General features: G+C 39.0%; 1 pseudogene; it reads right to left on the minus strand.

The window, feature by feature from the left end:
- Positions 1-15,683: 15,683 nt before the first annotated feature.
- LOC112622628 lies at positions 15,684-16,737 on the minus strand (annotated as a pseudogene).
- Positions 16,738-17,737: the final 1,000 nt, after the last annotated feature.

Here is a 17,737-nt window from a genome sequence, read left to right on the forward strand (position 1 = left end):
CACAGAGCAAGACTCTATCTCAGAAAGCAAGCAAGAAAGAAACAGCAAGCAAGCAAGAAAAAGCAAGCAAGCCCAGAGGGAGGGAGGGAAGAAGGAAGAAAGGAAGGAAGGAAGGAAGGAAGGAAGGAAGGAAGGAAGGAAGGAAGGGAGGGAGGGAGGGAGGGAGGGAGGGAGGGGAGGGAGGGAGGGAGAGAGAGAGGGGAGAAAGAGAGAAAGAAAATTAAAATTTCTTTTTAAATTTCTTCTTACACCCATCGGTTGTTCAGGAGCATGTTGTCACCCAAAACTGCCTTGTATACAAATTCCTCTGAATAAATCTTTGATCACTTACAAACCTGGAGTGGTCTGCCTCGTTTTCAGGTCTACGCTTGTCTTGCATGTATAGAGGGTGATTTTCTATTCCAGAAAGTAGTTTTTCCAACACATTAGGGTAACATAACAGACTAGTTATAACAGACTGTTTTAAGATAACAACAACATAACTTTAATCTCATTAAAAATTCAACATGTAGGCCGGGCGCGGTGGCTCAAGCCTGTAATCCCAGCACTTTGGGAGGCCGAGATGGGCGGATCACGAGGTCAGGAGATCGAGACCATCCTGGCTAACATGGTGAAACCCCGTCTCTATTAAGAAATACAAAAAACTAGCCGGGCGAGGTGGCGGGCGTCTGTAGTCCCAGCTACTCAGGAGGCTGAGGCCGGAGAATGGCGTGAACCCGGGAGGCGGAGCTTGCAGTGAGCTGAGATCCGGCCACTGCACTCCAGCCCGGGCGACAGAGCGAGACTCCGTCTCAAAAAAAAAAAAAAAAAAAAAAACAAACAAACAAAAAAAAAATTCAACATGTTTCACTTCTCCTCACATTTTCCCTTATTTTATTTTATTTCATTTATTTTTAAAGACACTTTTAATAATGAAGTTCATCAGGAGGGCGAAACACAAATTTAACAGTTAAGTAACGACTTCTACATAGCACTGCATTTAGGACAATTGACAGAAGGGCCATGAGCAAGTTTATCATTCATATATTAAGCATTATATTGTACATTCAGCAAACTTCATCAAATGTGCTTTAATTTCATAGAAAACAATATGATACATATTGTAAAAGAAGCACACAGTTTTTGTGTGCTGGGGTGCAGTGGCACAATCATAGCTCACTGTACCTTTACACTGACAGTATTTTTGAACTTCATATAAGCTGCATACAAAATGTATGATTCAAATACTAGCTAATCTGAAAACTGTACTTCCTATAATATAAAAATAATACTTTGACATGCATTTTTTAATTAAATAAACAATAAAAACATTTAAACTGATCATTAAAAACAATGTTAGAATTTATAAACATCAGTTATAAAAATATTTTGGTAGCCACTTTTTTTATTATACTTTATGTTCTAGGGTACTTGTGCACAACGAGCAAGTTTGTTACATACGTATACATGTGTCATGTTGGTGTGCTGCACCTGTTAACTCATTGTTTACATTAGGTATATCTCCTAATGCTATCCCTCTCCCTTCCCCCACCCCATGTTGTGCCCCAGTGTGTGATGTTCCCCTTCCTGGGTCCAAGTGCTCTCATTGTTCAATTCCCACCTATGAGTGAGAACAAATGGTGTTTGGTTTTCTGTTCTTGCGATAGTTTGCTGAGAATGATGGTTTCCAGCTTCATCCATGTCCCTACAAAGGACATGAACTCATCCTTTTTTTATGGCTGCATAGTATTCCATGGTGTATATGTGCCACATTTTCTTAATCCAGTCTGTCACTGATGGACATTTGGGTTGGTTCCAAGTCTTTGCTATTGTGAATAGTGCCATAGTAAACATATGTGCGCATGTGTCTTTATAGCAGCACGATTTATAATCCTTTGGGTATATATCCAGAAATGGGATGGCTGGGTCAAGTGGCATTTCTAGTTCTAGATCCTTGAGGAATCACCACACTGTCTTCCACAATGGTTGAACTAGTTTACAGTCCCACCAACAGTGTAAAAGTGTTCTTATTTCTCCACATCCTCTCCAGCACCTGTTGTTTCCTGACTTTTTAATGATTGCCATTCTAACTGGTGTGAGATGGTATCTCATTGTGGTTTTGATTTGCATTTCTCTGATGGCCAGTGATGACGAGCATTTTTTCATCTGTCTGTTAACTGCAAAAATTTCTTCTTTTGAGAAGTGTCTGTTCATATACTTTGCCCACTTTTTGATGGGGTTGTCTGTTATTTTCTTGTAGATTTGTTTGAGTTCTTTGTAGGTTCTGGATACTATCCCTTTGTCAGATGAGTAGATTGCAAAAATTTTCTCCCATTCTGTAGGTTTCCTGCTCACTCTGATGGTAGTTTCTTTTGCTGTGCAGAAGCTCTTTGGTTTAATTAGATCCCATTTGTCAAATTTGGCTTTTGTTGCCATTGCTTTTGGTGTTTTAGACATGAAGTCCTTGCCCATGCCTATGTCCTGAATGACATTGCCTAGGTTTTCTTCTAGGGTTTTTATGGTCTTAGGTCTAACATTTAAGTCTCTAATCCATCTTGAATTAATTTTTGTATAAGGTGTAAGGAAGGGATCCAGTTTCAGCTTTCTACTTATGGCTAGCCAGTTTTCCCAGCACCATTTATTAAATAGGGAATCCTTTCCCCATTTCTTGTTTTTGTCAGGTTTGTCGAAGATCAGATGGTTGTAGATGTGTGGTATTATTTCTGAAGGGTCTGTTCTGTTCCATTGGTCTATATCTCTGTTTTGGTACCAGTACCATGCTGTTTTGGTTACTGTAACCTTGTAGTATAGTTTGAAGTCAGGTAGCATGATGCGTCCAGCTTTATTCTTTTGGCTTAGGATTGTCTTGGCAATGCAGGCTCTTTTTTGGTTCCAGATGAACTTTAAAGTAGTTTTTTTCTAATTCTGTGAAGAAAGTCATTAGTAGCTTAATGGGGATGGCATTGAATCTATAAATTACCTTGGGCAGTTTGGCCATTTTCACGATATTGATTTTTCCTATCCATGAGCATGGAATGTTCTTCCATTTGTTTGTGTCCTCTTTTATTTCACTGAGCAGTGGTCTGTAGTTCTCCGTGAAGAGGTCCTTCACATCCCTTGTAAGTTGGATTCCTAGGTATTTTATTCTCTTTGAAGCAATTGTGAAAGGGAGTTCATTCATGATTTGGCTCTCTGTTTGTCCGTTATTGTTGTATAAGAATGCTTGTGACTTTCGCACATTGATTTTGTATCCTGACAATTTGTTAAAGTTGCTTATCAGCTTAAGGAGATTTTAGGCTGAGATGATGGAGTTTTCTAAATAGACAATCATGTCATCTGCAAACATGAACAATTTGACTTCCTCTTTTCCTAACTGAATACCCTTTATTTCTTTCTCTTGCCTGATTGCCCTGGCCAGAACTTCCAACACTATGTTGAATAGGAGTGGTGAGAGAGGGCATCCCTGTCATGTGCCAGTTTGCAATGGGAATGCTTCCAGTTTTTCCCATTGAGTATGATATTGGCTGTGGGTTTGTCATAAATAGTTCTTATTGTTTGAGATGCATTCCATCGATACCAAATTTATTGAGAGTTTTTATCATGAAGGGCTGTTGAATTTTGACAAAGGCCTTTTCTGCATCTATTGAAATAATCGTGTGTTTTTTGTCTTTGGTTCGGTTTATCTGCTGGATTACGTTTATTGATTTGCATATATTGCATCCTAGGGATGAAGCCCACTTGATCATAGTGGATAAGCTTTTTGATGTGCTGCTGGATTCAGTTTGCCAGTATTTTATTGAGGATTTTTGCATCAATGTTCATCAGGGATATTGGTCTAAAATTCTCTTTTTTTGTTGTGTCTTTGCCAGGCTTTGGTATAAGGATGATGTTGGCCTTATAAAATGAGTTAGGGAGGATTCCCTCTTTTTCTATTGATTGGAATTGTTTCAGAAGGAATGGTACCAGCTCCTCCTTGTGCCTATGGTATAATTCAGCTGTGAATCCATCTGGTCCTGGACTTTTTTTGGTTGGTAGGCTATTAATTATTGCCTCAATTTCAGAGCCTGTTATTGGTCTGTTCAGGGATTCAACTTCTTCCTGGTCTAGTCTTGGGAGAGTGTATGTGTCCAGGAATTTATCCATTTTCTTCTAGGTTTTCTAGTTTATTTGCGTAGAGGTGTTTACAGTATTCTCTGATGGTAGTTTTTATTTCTGTGGGGTCAGTGGGGATATCCCCTTTAACATTTTTTATTGTGTCTATTTGATTCTTCTCTCTTTTCTTATTTATTAGTCTTGCTAGTGGTCTATCAGTTTTGTTGACCTTTTCAAAAAATCAGCTCCTGGATTCATTGATTTTTTGAAGGGTTTTTCGTGTCTCTATCTCCTTCAGTTCTGCTCTGATCTTAATTATTTCTTGCCTTCTGATAGCTTTTGAACATGTTTGCTCTTGTTTCTCTAGTTCTTTTAATTGTGATGTTAGGGTGTCAATTTTAGATCTTTCCTGCTTTCTCTTGTGGGCATTTAGTGCTATAAATTACCCTCTACACACTGCTTTAGATGTGCCCCAGAGATTCTGGTATGTTGTATCTTTGTTCTCATTGGTTTCAAAGAACATCTTTATCTCTGCCTTCATTTCGTTATGTACCCAGTAGTCATTCAGGAGCAGGTTGTTCAGTTTCCATATAGTTGAGTAGTTTTGATTGAGTTTCTTAATCCTGAGTTCTAGTTTGATTGCACTGTGGTCTGAGAGACATTTTATGATTTCCGTTCTTTTACATTTGCTGAGGAGTGCTTTACTTCCAACCATGTGGTCAATTTTGGAATAAGTGTGATGTGGTTCTGAGAAGAATGTATAGTCTGTTGATTTGGGGTGGAGAGTTCTGTAGATGTCTATTAGGTCCACTTGGCACAGAGCTGAGTTCAAGTCCTGTATATCCTTGTTAACCTTCTGTGTTGTTGATCTGTCTTATATTGACAGTAGGGTGTTAAAGTCTCCCATTATTATTGTGTGGGAGTCTAAGTCTCTTTGTAAGTCTCTAAGGACTTGCTTTATTAATCTGGGTGCTCCTGTATTGGGTGCATATATATTTAGAATAGTTAGCTCTTCCTTTGAATTGATCCCTTTACCATTATGTAATGGCCTTCTTTGTCTCTTTTGATCTCTGATGATTTAAAATCTGTTTTATCAGAGACTAGGATTGCAATCCTTGCTTTTCTTTTGTTCTCCATTTGCTTGGTAGATCTTCCTTCATCCCTTTATTTTGAGTCTATGTGTGTCTCTGCATGTGAGATGGGTCTCCTGAATACAGCAAACTGATAGGTCTTGATATTTTATCCAATTTGCCAGTCTGTGTCTTTTATTTGGACCTTTTAGTCCATTTACATTTAAGGTTAGTATTGTTATGTGTGAATTTGATCCTGTCATTATGATGTTAGTTGGTTATTTTGCTCATTAGTTGATGCAGTTTCTTCCTAGCATCAATGGTCTTTACATTTTGGCATGTTTTTGAAGTGGCTGCTACCAGTTGTTCCTTTCCATGTTTAGTGTTGCCTTCAGGAGCTCTTGTAGGGCAAGCCTGGTGGGGACAAAATCTCTCAGCGTTTGTTTGTCTGTAAAGGATTTCATTTCTCCTTCACTTATGAAACTTAGTTTGGCTGGATATGAAATTCTGGGTTGAAAATTCTTTTCTTAAAGAGTGTTGAATATTGGCCCTGCCTGTCTTCTGGCTTGTAGAGTTTCTGCTGAGAGATCCGCTGTTGGTCTGATGGGCTACCCTTTGTGGGTAACCCGACCTTTCTCTCTGGCTGCCCTTAATATTTTTTCCCCTTCATTTCAACAATGGCAAATCTGAAAATTATGTGTCTTAGAGTTGCTCTTCTTGAGGAGTATCTTTGTGGCATCCTCTGTATTTCCTGAATTTGAATGTTGGCCTGCCTTGCTAGGTTGGGGAAGTTCTCCTGGATAATATCTTGCAAAGTGTTTTCCAACTTGGTTCTATTCTCCCTGTCACTTTCAGGTACACCAATCTGACATAGATTTGGTCTTTTCACATAGTCCCATATTTCTTGGAGGCTTTGTTCATTTCTTTTTACTCTTTTTTATCTAAACTTCTCTTCTCACTTCATTTCATTCATTTGATCTTCAATCACTGATACCCTATCTTTCAGTTGATCGAGTTGATTACTGAAGCTTGTACATTTGTCACATAATTCTCATGTCACGGTTTTCAGCTCTATCAGGTCATTTAAGGACTTCTCTACATTGATTATCTAGTTAGTCATTCGTCAAATCTTTTTTCAAGGTTTTTAGCTTCTTTGCGATGGGTTCGAACTTCTTCCTTTAGCTCAGAGAAACTTGATCGTCTGAAACCTTCTTCTCTCAACTCGTCAAAGTCATTCTCCATCCAGCTTTGTTCCGTTGCTAGTGAGGAGCTGCATTCCTTTGTAGGAGGAGAGGCACTCTGATTTTTAGAATCTTCAGCTTTTCTGCACTGCTTTTTCCCGATCTTTGTAGTTTTATCTACCTTTGGTCTTTGATGATGGTGACATACAGATGGGGTTTTGGTGTGGATGTCCTTTCTGTTTGTTAGTTTTCCTTCTAGCAGTCAGGACCCTCAGCTGCAGGTCTGTTGGAGTTTGCTCGAGGTCCACTCCAGACACCGTTTGCCTGGGTATCAGCAGCGGAGGCTGTAGAAGAGTGAATATTGCTGAACAGCAAATGTTGCTGCCTGATCGTTCCTCTAGAAGCTTCGTCTCAGAGGGGTACCCAGTCTTGTGAAGTGTGAGGTGTCAGTCTGTCCCTAGTGGGGGGTGTCTCCCAGTTAGGCTACTCGGGGGTCAGGGACCCACTTGAGCAGGCAATCTGTTCGTTCTCAGATCTCAAACTCTGTGCTGGGAGAACCACTACTCTATTCAAAGCTGTCAGATAGGCACATTTAAATCTGCAGAGGTTTCTGCTGTCTTTTGTTTGGCTATGCCCTGTCCCCAGAGGTGGAGTCTACAGAGGCAGGCAGGCCTCCTTGAGCTGCAGTGAGCTCCACCCAGTTTGAGATTTCCAGCTGCTGCTTTGTTTATCTACTCAAACCTCAACAATGGTGGGTCCCCCTCCCACAGCCTCCCTGCCGCCTTGCAGTTAGATCTCAGACTGCTGTGCTAGCAATGAGGGAGGCTCCTTGGGCGTGGGACCCTCCAAGCCAGGCACAGTATATAATCTGGTGTGCCATTCACTAAGACTTTTGGTAAAGCGCAGTATTAGGGTAGGAGTGACCCAATTTTCCAGGTGTTGTGTGTCACAGTTTCCCTTGGCTAGGAAAGGGAATTCCCTTCCCCCTTGTGCTTCCTGTTTGAGGTGATGCCTCACCCTGCTTCAGCTCTTGCTCGGTGGGCTGCATCCACTGTCCTGCACCTACTGTGTGACACGCCCCAGTGAGATGAACCCAGTACCTCATTTGGAAATGCAGAAATCACCCATCTTTTGTGTCAGTCACACTGGGAACTGGAGGCTAGAGCTGTTCCTATTCGGCCATCTTGGTAGTCACTTTTCTTATAAAAGTACCATGAACTACAATAGAAAATAGTCTCTAACATAAAATTGTGTTAATAACTGTACTATTTTAGATTCTGCTAAATCTTACATTAAATTTATTATAAAATCTTCTTGAGGGGTGGAGTTAAGATGGCTGACTAGAAACAGTGGCGATCTGAGGCTCCCAGCGAAAAGAACCATAAGTTTATGAATCCTTCACTGGCAACCAAGGTATCTGGGTTTTCTCATCAGAACTGACTAGGAGGCTAGTGTGATCTACAGAGAGGAAGGAAGAGCAGTGTGGTGTGGTGGCCCACCTGAGAGTCACACAGAGCAGTAGAGTCCCTACCCCCCAGCTAAAGGAAGGGGTGAGTGAGTGTGCTACCCAGCCAGGGAAACCCATTCAGAGTACACACCACCAGGGCCTAGCATCCCAACCGCAGAGTTGCACAAATTCTCAACAGACTCTCAGCTGGAATCTGTTTAAGCCTACAGAGCTCCCAGAGGGAGAGGTGACCAGCACCACAGCTGCAGCTGTCTGCTGTCTAAGCTGTTTGAGCTATTTGGGGAGGGCAGCAGCCAGCACTGGGACTCACAACTGCCTAACATGCTAAGATCCCTGGGCGGGGGAAGGGCGGCATCCATCTCTAGAGTTCCAGGGCACGCTTTTCCTTTGCTGAAGGCAGGGAGGCTGGACCATTTGGTCCCATCGAAGGCCTTTTCTGCATGTATTGAGAAACTCATGTGGTTTTTGTCATTAGTTCTGTTTATGTGATGGATTTTTGCACTGATGTTTATCAGGGATATTGGCCTGAAATCTTCTTTTTTTGTTGTGTCACTGCCAGATTTTGGTATCAGGATGATGCTGGCCTCATAAAATGAGTTAGGGAGGAGTCCCTCTTTTTCTATTGTTTGGAATAGTTTCAGAAGGAATGGTACCAGCACCTCTTTGTACCTCTGGTAGAAATCGGGTGTGAATCAGTCTGGTCCGGGCGTTTTTGGTTGGTAGGCTATTAATTGCTGCCTCAATTTCAGAACTTGTTATTGGTCTATTGAGGGATTCAACTTCTTTCTGGTTTAGTCTTGAGAGGGTGTATGTGTCCAGGAATTTATCCATTTCTTCTAGATGTTCTAGTTTATTTGTGTTGAGGTGTTTATAGTATTCTCTGATGGTAGTGTGTATTTCTGTGGGATCAGTGGTGATATCCCCTTTATCATTTTTTATTGTCTCTCTTTGATTCTTCTCTCTTTCTTCTTTATTAGTCTTGCTAGCCGGATATCAATTTTGTTGATCTTTTCAAAAAAACCAGCTTCTGGATTCATTGATTTTTTTATGTTTTTTTTGTGTGTGTCTTTATCTCCTTCAGTTCTGCTCTGATCTTAGTTATTTCTTATCTTGGTCTCAAGACGTGTCCCCCACAGCCCAACACACTGTCTGTGGCAGACTGTGACCAGGGTGCCTCTTCAGGCCTGACCTTAACTCATCCTTCCTCACTGGGTGGGGCTTCTCTGCAGGAACTCCAACAACTCCAACCAGAGGCACAGAGATGAAACTCTGATCTCCCTGGTCCTGAGCCGTAGGGGGAGAGGTGGCCAAAGTCTCCCTTTCCTCCTGTTCGTTCTGAAGAATCTGGGTAGCCCAGATCAGTGGGTTTCCCCCAGTGAGGCACACCCCTTCCACCAAGGGGCAAAGTGCTTTGTTAAACGAGTCCTGTTCCCCAAGCCACCCAACTGTGTGAGACCTTCTAACAAGTGTTGTCAAACATCCTATACAGGAGTGATTCTACTTGCAACAGGTTAGGCCCCATCAAAGTCAGATATCCCGGAGGAAGGAGCCGAAGTGAACCCCTAGCAAACCGCAGCAGTCCCACAGAAGAGGGACCTGACCATTTAAAGAAAATCAAACAAATAGAAAGCAACAACAGCATCAGCAACAAAAAAGCCCACACAAAAACTCTATTCAAGTGTCAGCAGCCTCAAAGATCAAAACTAGACAAACTCATGAAAATGAGAAAGAATTAATGAAAAAATGCTGACACCCAAAAGGCAAGAGTACTTCTCCTCCAAATGATCACAATGTCTCTCTAGCAAGGGTGCAGAACTGGATGGAGGATGAGATGGATGAATTGACAGAGTAGGCTTCAGAAGATGGGTAACAAAAAACTACAATGATCTAAAGGAGCATGTTCTAACCCAATGCAAAGAAGCTAAGAACCTTGATAAAAGGCTAGAGGAGCTGCTAACTAGAATAACTAGTTTAGAGAGAAACATAAATGACCTGATGGAGCTGAAAAAACACAGCACAGGAACTTTGTGAAGCATTCCCAAGTATCAATAGCTGAATCAACCAAGCAGAAAAAAGAATACGAGAGTTTGAAGTCTACCTTGCTGAAATAAGGAATGCAGACAAGACTAGAGAAAAAATAAGAAAGAGGAATGAACGAAGCCTCCAAGAAATATGTGACCTATTAAAAAGACCAAACCTGTGATTGATTGGGGTACCTGAAGGAGACGGGGAGAATGGAAACAAGCTGGAAAACACACTTCAGGATATTATCCAGGAGAACTTTCCCAACTTAGCAAGAGAGGCCACCACGCAAATTCAGGAAATACAGAGACCACTAAGATACTCCATGAGAAGATCAGCCCCAAGACACATAATCATCAGATCCTCTAAGATTGAAATGAAGGAAAAATATTAATGGCAGACAGACACAAAGGTCAGGCCACCTTCAAAGGGAAGCCCATCAGACTAACAGCAGACTCCCAGTAGAAACTCTACAAACCAGGAGATATTAGGGGCCAATATTTAACATTCTTAAAGAAAATAATTTTCAACCCAGAATTTCATATCAAGCCAAACTAAGCTTCATATGAATAAAGCACTAAATATGTAAAGGAAAAACTGGTACCAGCTACTACAAAAACACACCAAAATATAAAGATCAATGACACTATGAAGAAACTGCATGAACTAGTGCACAAAATAACCGGATAGCATCATGATAACAGGACCAAATTCACACATAACAATACTAACCTTAAATGTAAATGGACTAAATGCTTCAATTAAAAGACACATACTGGCAAATTGGATAAAGAGTCAAGACCCATCGGTGTGTTGTATTCAAAAGTCCCATCTCATGTGCAAAGACACACATGGCTTAAACTGAAGGGATGGAGGAAATTTTACAAGAAAATAGAAAGTAAAATCCTAGTTGCAATCCTAGTATCTGACAAAACACACCTTAACAACAAACACCTTAACGCCTTAACAACACCAAACACACCTTAACAACAAAGATCAAAAAAGACAAAGAAGAGCATTACATAATGGTAAAGGGAACAATTCAATAAGAAGAGCTAACTATTCTAAATATATATGCATCCAATACAGGACCTACAATAGACTCCCACACAACAATATTGGGACTTTAACAACCCACTGTCAATATTAGACAGATCAATGAGACAGAAAATTAACAAGGATATTCAGCCCTTCAACTCAGCTCTGGATCAAGTGGACCTAATGGACATCTACAGAACTCTTCACCCCAAATCAATAGAATATACATTTTTCTCAGTGCCACATGACACTTATTCTAAAATTGACCACATAATTGGAAGTAAAACACTCTTCAGCAAATGCAAAAGAACCAAAATAATAAAAACAGTCTTAGACCACAGTGCAATCAAGTTAGAATTCAAGATTAAGGAACTCACTCAACCCCGTCTCTACTAAAAAATACAAAAAACTAGCCGGGCGAGGTGGCGGGTGCCTGTAGTCCCAGCTACTCGGGAGGCTGAGGCAGGAGAATGGTGTGAACCCGGGAGGCAGAGCTTGCAGTGAGCTGAGATTCGGCCACTGCACTCCAGCTCGGGAGACAGAGCGAGACTCCGTCTCAAAAAAAAAAAAAAAAAAAAAACTCACTCAATACCACATAATCACATGGAAATTGACCAATGTGCTCCTGAATGACTCCTGGGTAAATAATGGAATTAAGGCAAAAATCAAGACGTTCTTTGAAACCAATGCGAACAAAGAAACAATGTACCAGAATCTCTGGGACACAGCTAAAGCAGTGTTAAGAGGGAAATTTATGACACTAAATGCCCACATCAGAAAGCTATAAAGACCTCAAATCAACACCCTAATATCACAATTAAAAGAGCTCAGAGAGGCAAGAGCAAACTAATTCAAAAGCTAACAGAAAACAAGAAATAACTAAGATTAGAGCAGAATTGAAGGAGATAGAGACAGAGAAAAGCCCTCCAAAAAGTCAATGAAACCAGGAGCTGATTTTTTTTGTTCATTTGGAAAATTTAACAAAATAGACTGCTAGTTAGTCTAACAAAGAAGAGAGAAGAATCACGTAGACACAATAAAAAAAACAATGATGAAGAGGTTATCACCACTGACCTCACAGAAATACAAACTACCATCAGAGAATACTATAAATACCTCCATTCAAATAAGCTAGAAAATTTAGAAGAAATTGATAAATTCCTGGACACATACACCCTCTCGAGACTAAACCAGGAAGAAGTTGAATCCATGAATAGACCTATAAAAAGTTCTGAAACTGAGGCAGTAATTAATCGCCTACCAACCAAAAAAAGCAGAGGACCAGACAGATTGACAGTCGAATTCTACTGGAGGTACAAAGGTGGAGCTGGCACCATTCTGAATTATTCCAAAAAATTGAAAAGGAAGGACTCCTCCTCCCTAACATTTTATGAAGGCAGCATTATCCTGATACCAAAACCTGGCAGAGACACAACAAAGAAAAGAAAACTTCAGGCCAATATTCCTCATAAACACTGATGCAAAAATCCTCAATAAAATATTGGCAAACCAAATCCAGCAGCACATCAGAAAACTTATCCGTCACAATCAAGTCGGCTTCATCCCTGGGATACAAGACTGATTTAACATGTGCCAATCAATAAACATAATCCATCACATAAACAGAACTAAAGACAAAAACCACATGATTATGTCAATAGATGCAGAAAAGGCCTTTGATAAAATTCAACATTCCTTCATGTTAAAAACTCTCAATAAACTAGATACTGATCAAACATGTTTCAAAATAATAAGAGCTACTTATGACAAACCCACAGCCAATATCATACTGAATGGGCAAAAGCTGGAAGCATTCTCATTGAAAACTGGTACAAGACAAGGATGCCCTCTCTCACCACTCATATTCAACATAGCATTAGAAGTTCCGGCAAGGGCACTCAGGCAAGAGAAAGACACAAAGGTATTCAAATAGTAAGAGAGGAAGTCAAATTGTCTCTGTTTGCAGATGACATGATTTTATATTTAGAAAACCCCGTCATCTCAGTCCAAAAACTGCTTAAACTGATAAGCAACTTCAGCAAAGCCTCAGAATACAAAATCAATGTGCAAAAATGACAAGCATTCCTTTACACCAACAATAGACAAGCAGAGAACCGAATCATGAATGAACCCACATTCAGAATCGCTACAAAAAGAATAAATACTTAGGAATGCAGCTAACAAGGGATGTGAAGGACTTCTTCAACAACTACACACCACTGCTCAAAGAAATAAGAGAGGACAAAAACAAATGGCAAAACATGCCATCCTCATGGATAGGAAGAATCAATCTTCTGAAAATGGCCGTACTGTCCAAAGTAATTTATAGATGCAATGCTATTCTCATTAAACTACCATTGACATTCTTCACAGAATTAGAACAAACCACATTAAATTTTATATGGAATCAAAGAAGACCCCATATAGCTAAGATACTCCTAAGCAAAAAGAACAAAGCTGGAGGCATCATGGTACCTGACTTCAAACTATCCTCCAAGGCTACAGTAACCAAAACAGCATGGTAGTGGTATGAAAACAGACATATAGACCAATGGAACAGAACAGAGACCTTGGAAACAACACCACACATCTACAACCATCTGATCTTAGACAAATCTGACAAAAGCAAGCAATAGGGAAAGGATTCCCTATTCAATAAATGGTGCTGGGAAAACTGGCTAGCCATATGCAGAAAACTGAAACTGGACTCCTTCCTACACTTCGTAAAAATTTAACGCAAGATGGATTAAAGACTGAAATGTAAACCCCCAAATTCTAAAATCCTAAGAGAAAATCTAGGCAATACCATTTTAGGACACAGGCATGGGCAAAGACTTCATGATGAAAACACTAAAAGCAAATGCAACATAAGTCAAAATTGACAAATGGATCTAATTAAACTAAAGAGCTTCTGCTCAGCAAAAGAAACTATCATCTGAATGAACAGGCAACCTAAAAATGGGAGAAAATTTTTGTAATCTACCCATCTGACAAAAGTCTGTTATCTAGAACTTACAAGAAACTTAAATTTACAAGAATAAAATGAAAAAAAAACCCTATCAAAAAGTGGGCAAAAAGTATGAACAGACACTTCTCAAAAGAAGACATTTATGTGGCAAAAAAAATACTTAAAAAAGCTCAACATTGCTGACCATTAGCAAATCAAAACCACAACGAAATACCATGTCATGCTAATCAGAATGTCAATTATTAAAAAGCAAAGAAACAATATATGATGGTGAGGCTGTGGAGAAATAAGAAAGCTTTTACACTGCTGATGGGAATGTAAATTAGTTCAACCATTGTGGAAGACAGTATGGCCATTCTTTAAGGACCTAAAACCAGAAATACCATTTGACCCAGGAATCCTATTACTGGATGTATAACCAAAGGAATATAAACCATTCTACTATAAAGATACATGCACACGTATGTTTATTGCAGCACTATTTACAATAGGAAAGTCATGAAACTAACCCAAATGCCCATGAATGATAGACTGAATAAAGAAAATGTGGTACATATGCACCATGGAATAATATGCAGCTGTAAAAAGGAATGAGATTATGGCCTTTGCAGCAACATGGATGAAGCCGGACACCATCATCCTCAGCAAACTAACACAGGAACAGAAAACCAAACACCACATGTTCTCACTCATAAGTGGGAGTTGAACAATGAGAACACATGGGCACAGGGAGGGGAACATCACACACCAGGGCCTGTTGGGGGGTGGTGGTCGAGGGGAGGGAACTTAGGATGGATCAATAGGAGCAGCAAACCACTATGGCACATGTATACCTATGTAAAAAACCTGTAAGTTCTGCACATGTATCTTTGAACTTAAAAACAAACAAACAAACAAGCAAAAAAAATCTTATTGAAAAAACTTTGGTATGAATCTTCAGAAGGTTTTATTAAATGACATTTTAAGAACCTGTGAACATTCCATTCTATTAAAGCATAACAGAGTACATAATGAATATTTAACGGCACACAGAGAATAGAATTAAAACAAACAATTTTCTTAAACAGTTCTCTTTGACTACTTATCAAGGTAGTATACTTGATAGCAGTACTACTTATCAAGATAGTATACAATCAAGTATACTTACTGAGATAGTATTGAGTATTTCCTGAGTATTGTCTGGAGTTAGGTTGGTAGGTAGTCAAAGAGAACTGTTTAAAAATGTTACAAAGTCACCATACTTCATTCATGTAGCCTTAGATGCCTTTTAGAATAAGACCTCAAAAATATTTAACCCAGTCTTGAAAATCTTCTCAAGTCCAACAAACAAACTTTTAAAACCCCATTTTAAAGACTTGACAATAGAACAAGTACACATAATGAAAACACCTAATTTGTATGTTTACTAATTTAATGGGTTTTCATTTATATTTATAATTTAGAATTTATTCGCAGAAATAAAATACACATACACATAACTGAAAAAGGTAAATTTCATGACCTAGAAATGCAATCCTATGTGATAAATTAATTTGTTTTTAAAAATATAATTTACCAAACTTTATCTTCTCTGACATTTTGGATTGGCAGCTATTGTTATTTAGACAATTCATATTGCTGCGAGTTTATTTCTTGCTTCTTGAGTATGTTTAATTTGTACAAAGCTTTCATTCATGCTAGTAGCTGCCTTGGGGTCATTTTCTACTTAATCTTCTGTCACCAGATAAATTGTACAAGATTCTTTTTCTTGAGTTGCAAAAGCCTAAATAAAAAGTTTCACTTTTAACCTTTTAATTTATAAAATTCCACTAAAATCTTTATTTAATTTTTATGAAGGTCCACAAAAATATCTTCTTTCTTAAGAATCAAGCACTTTTATTCAAATAAATATTCTTCAAAGTTTTTAACTCTTCTATTAGAGTTTTATTTTTATTTTTCATAATGATAATTTGATTTTCTAGGCTTTTCACATATTCTTTCTTCTGTAATATTCTCAAATGGCTTTTCTTGTCTGAAATATTTTAGCTGTTTTTTGTTGTTTACTCTTCTAAACATTTTAGATCAACTTGTCAAGTTCATCAAGCAGCCTATATTTCATTAACATCATTTCTCCTTTCAATTGGGGGTCTTCTGTATTATTTGTTTGGCATGTAAGAGTCATAGAAGATGTCATCATCATTGTTTGTGGCAGAGAAGGTAGTTTGGATCTGATATGTCTGCATATCTCCTGATGCAGTCTGTACAACCAACTGATTGCTGGACACAAGTATTTGCTGTCCATCAGAGACCTGCATATACTAGAGAATAGTTTTACCTTGCATATACTAAAGACCTATCAGAGACCTGCATATACTAGAGAATAGTTGTACCTTGCTGAGTATTGCCTGAATTTGTCATAGTTAATTATGTCTGAAGTCTCTGGACTCTAGCTGTGCCTGGACTGGCCAATGGTGAGTCTCCACTTGGGACAAAGGCAATGTACTATTCGCTGCCCTTGTGAGAGATAGGAGTGGAACAGACAGAAGTGACAGCAAAAACTCCAGGGTTTTCTTCATCTCCTTTTCTGTCCCATATATCTTCAGAAGATAGGTCTTTTAAAATTTTTCTGTAAGATGAATGCTGTGCTAGGATCCTGTAGGCTTTCCATAATGAGCCTAAGCTGTCAGATGGGTCCTGAGACTCCTCACCTTCTGATAAAGATCATACTATTGGCACATGTGGTGGGTGAATTACAGAAGACTGAGCTGTCTGGATGACATCCTGAATCTGTACTTGCTCTCCAAGAAGAGGTACCCTTGTCATTAGTACAGATCATCTTAATGCCATCTGTTTAGTAATATGAGAAATATGAGCTCCCTGAACTGCTGAACCAGATTGAGATGCAGTCTCTGATGTGTTACACTTACGAGAATCTTCCATAATCAACTCTTGGGGGTCAAGTGGGGTGAAGAGAATTAGTCTCACTTACAAGTCAACTGTCCTAGACTACCTTTTCCTTACCAATTAGGACCACCCCTGGCCTCACCCAACCACATTTTATATTTTTGATGTCACAATTTACATTTTTTGCATTGTGCATTTTTTAAAACTTATTACAGTTATTATTATTTTTAATCATTTTGTATTTTAACCTTCATACTAAATATATGAAAGATTTATACACCATCATTAGAGTATTACAGTGTGTTGTATTTGACTGTGTATTTACTTTTACCAGTGAGATTTATATGTTCATATTTTCCTGCTACTAGTTAGCATCCTTTACTTTCAGCTTAAAGTGCTTTCTTTAGCATTTTTTGTGAGACAGGTCTGGTGGTAATAAACTCTCTCAGCTTTTATTTATCTGAAAAAGCCTTTATCTCTCCTCTATTTCTAAAGGACAGTTTTGCTATTTAAAGTATTCTTGAATGGCAGTTATTATTATTATTATTATTATTATTATTATTATTCAGCACTTTGAATACATAATCTCAGTCTCTCCTGGCTTATTAGGTTTATACTGAGAAGTGTGCTCTTGGCGTTATTGGGGCTCCTTTATCTGTAATATGATTATTTTCTCTTGATGCTTTTAGGATTCTCTCTTTGTTCTTTATTTTATTTTATTTATTTACTTTTTAGAGATAGGGTCTTCCTCTGTTGCCCAGGCTGGAGAACAGTGATGTGTTCATGATTCATTGCAGCCTAAAACTCCTGGTCTCAAGTGATCCTTCCATCTTAGCCTCCCAATAGCTGGGACTATGGGTATGTACCACTATGCTCAGCTAATTATTTTTTGCACATACAGGGGTCTCGCTTTGTGGCCGAGATTGGTTGTGGACTCAAGCAATCTTCCTACCTTGGCCTCCCAAAGTTCTGGGATTACATGTGTGAGCCACTGTGCCTGGACTGTTCTTGTATTTGATAGTTTAATCATAACATG

The sequence above is a fragment of the Theropithecus gelada genome, chromosome 4 (genome assembly GCF_003255815.1).
Source record: "Theropithecus gelada isolate Dixy chromosome 4, Tgel_1.0, whole genome shotgun sequence".
Classification (NCBI taxonomy): domain Eukaryota; kingdom Metazoa; phylum Chordata; class Mammalia; order Primates; family Cercopithecidae; genus Theropithecus; species Theropithecus gelada.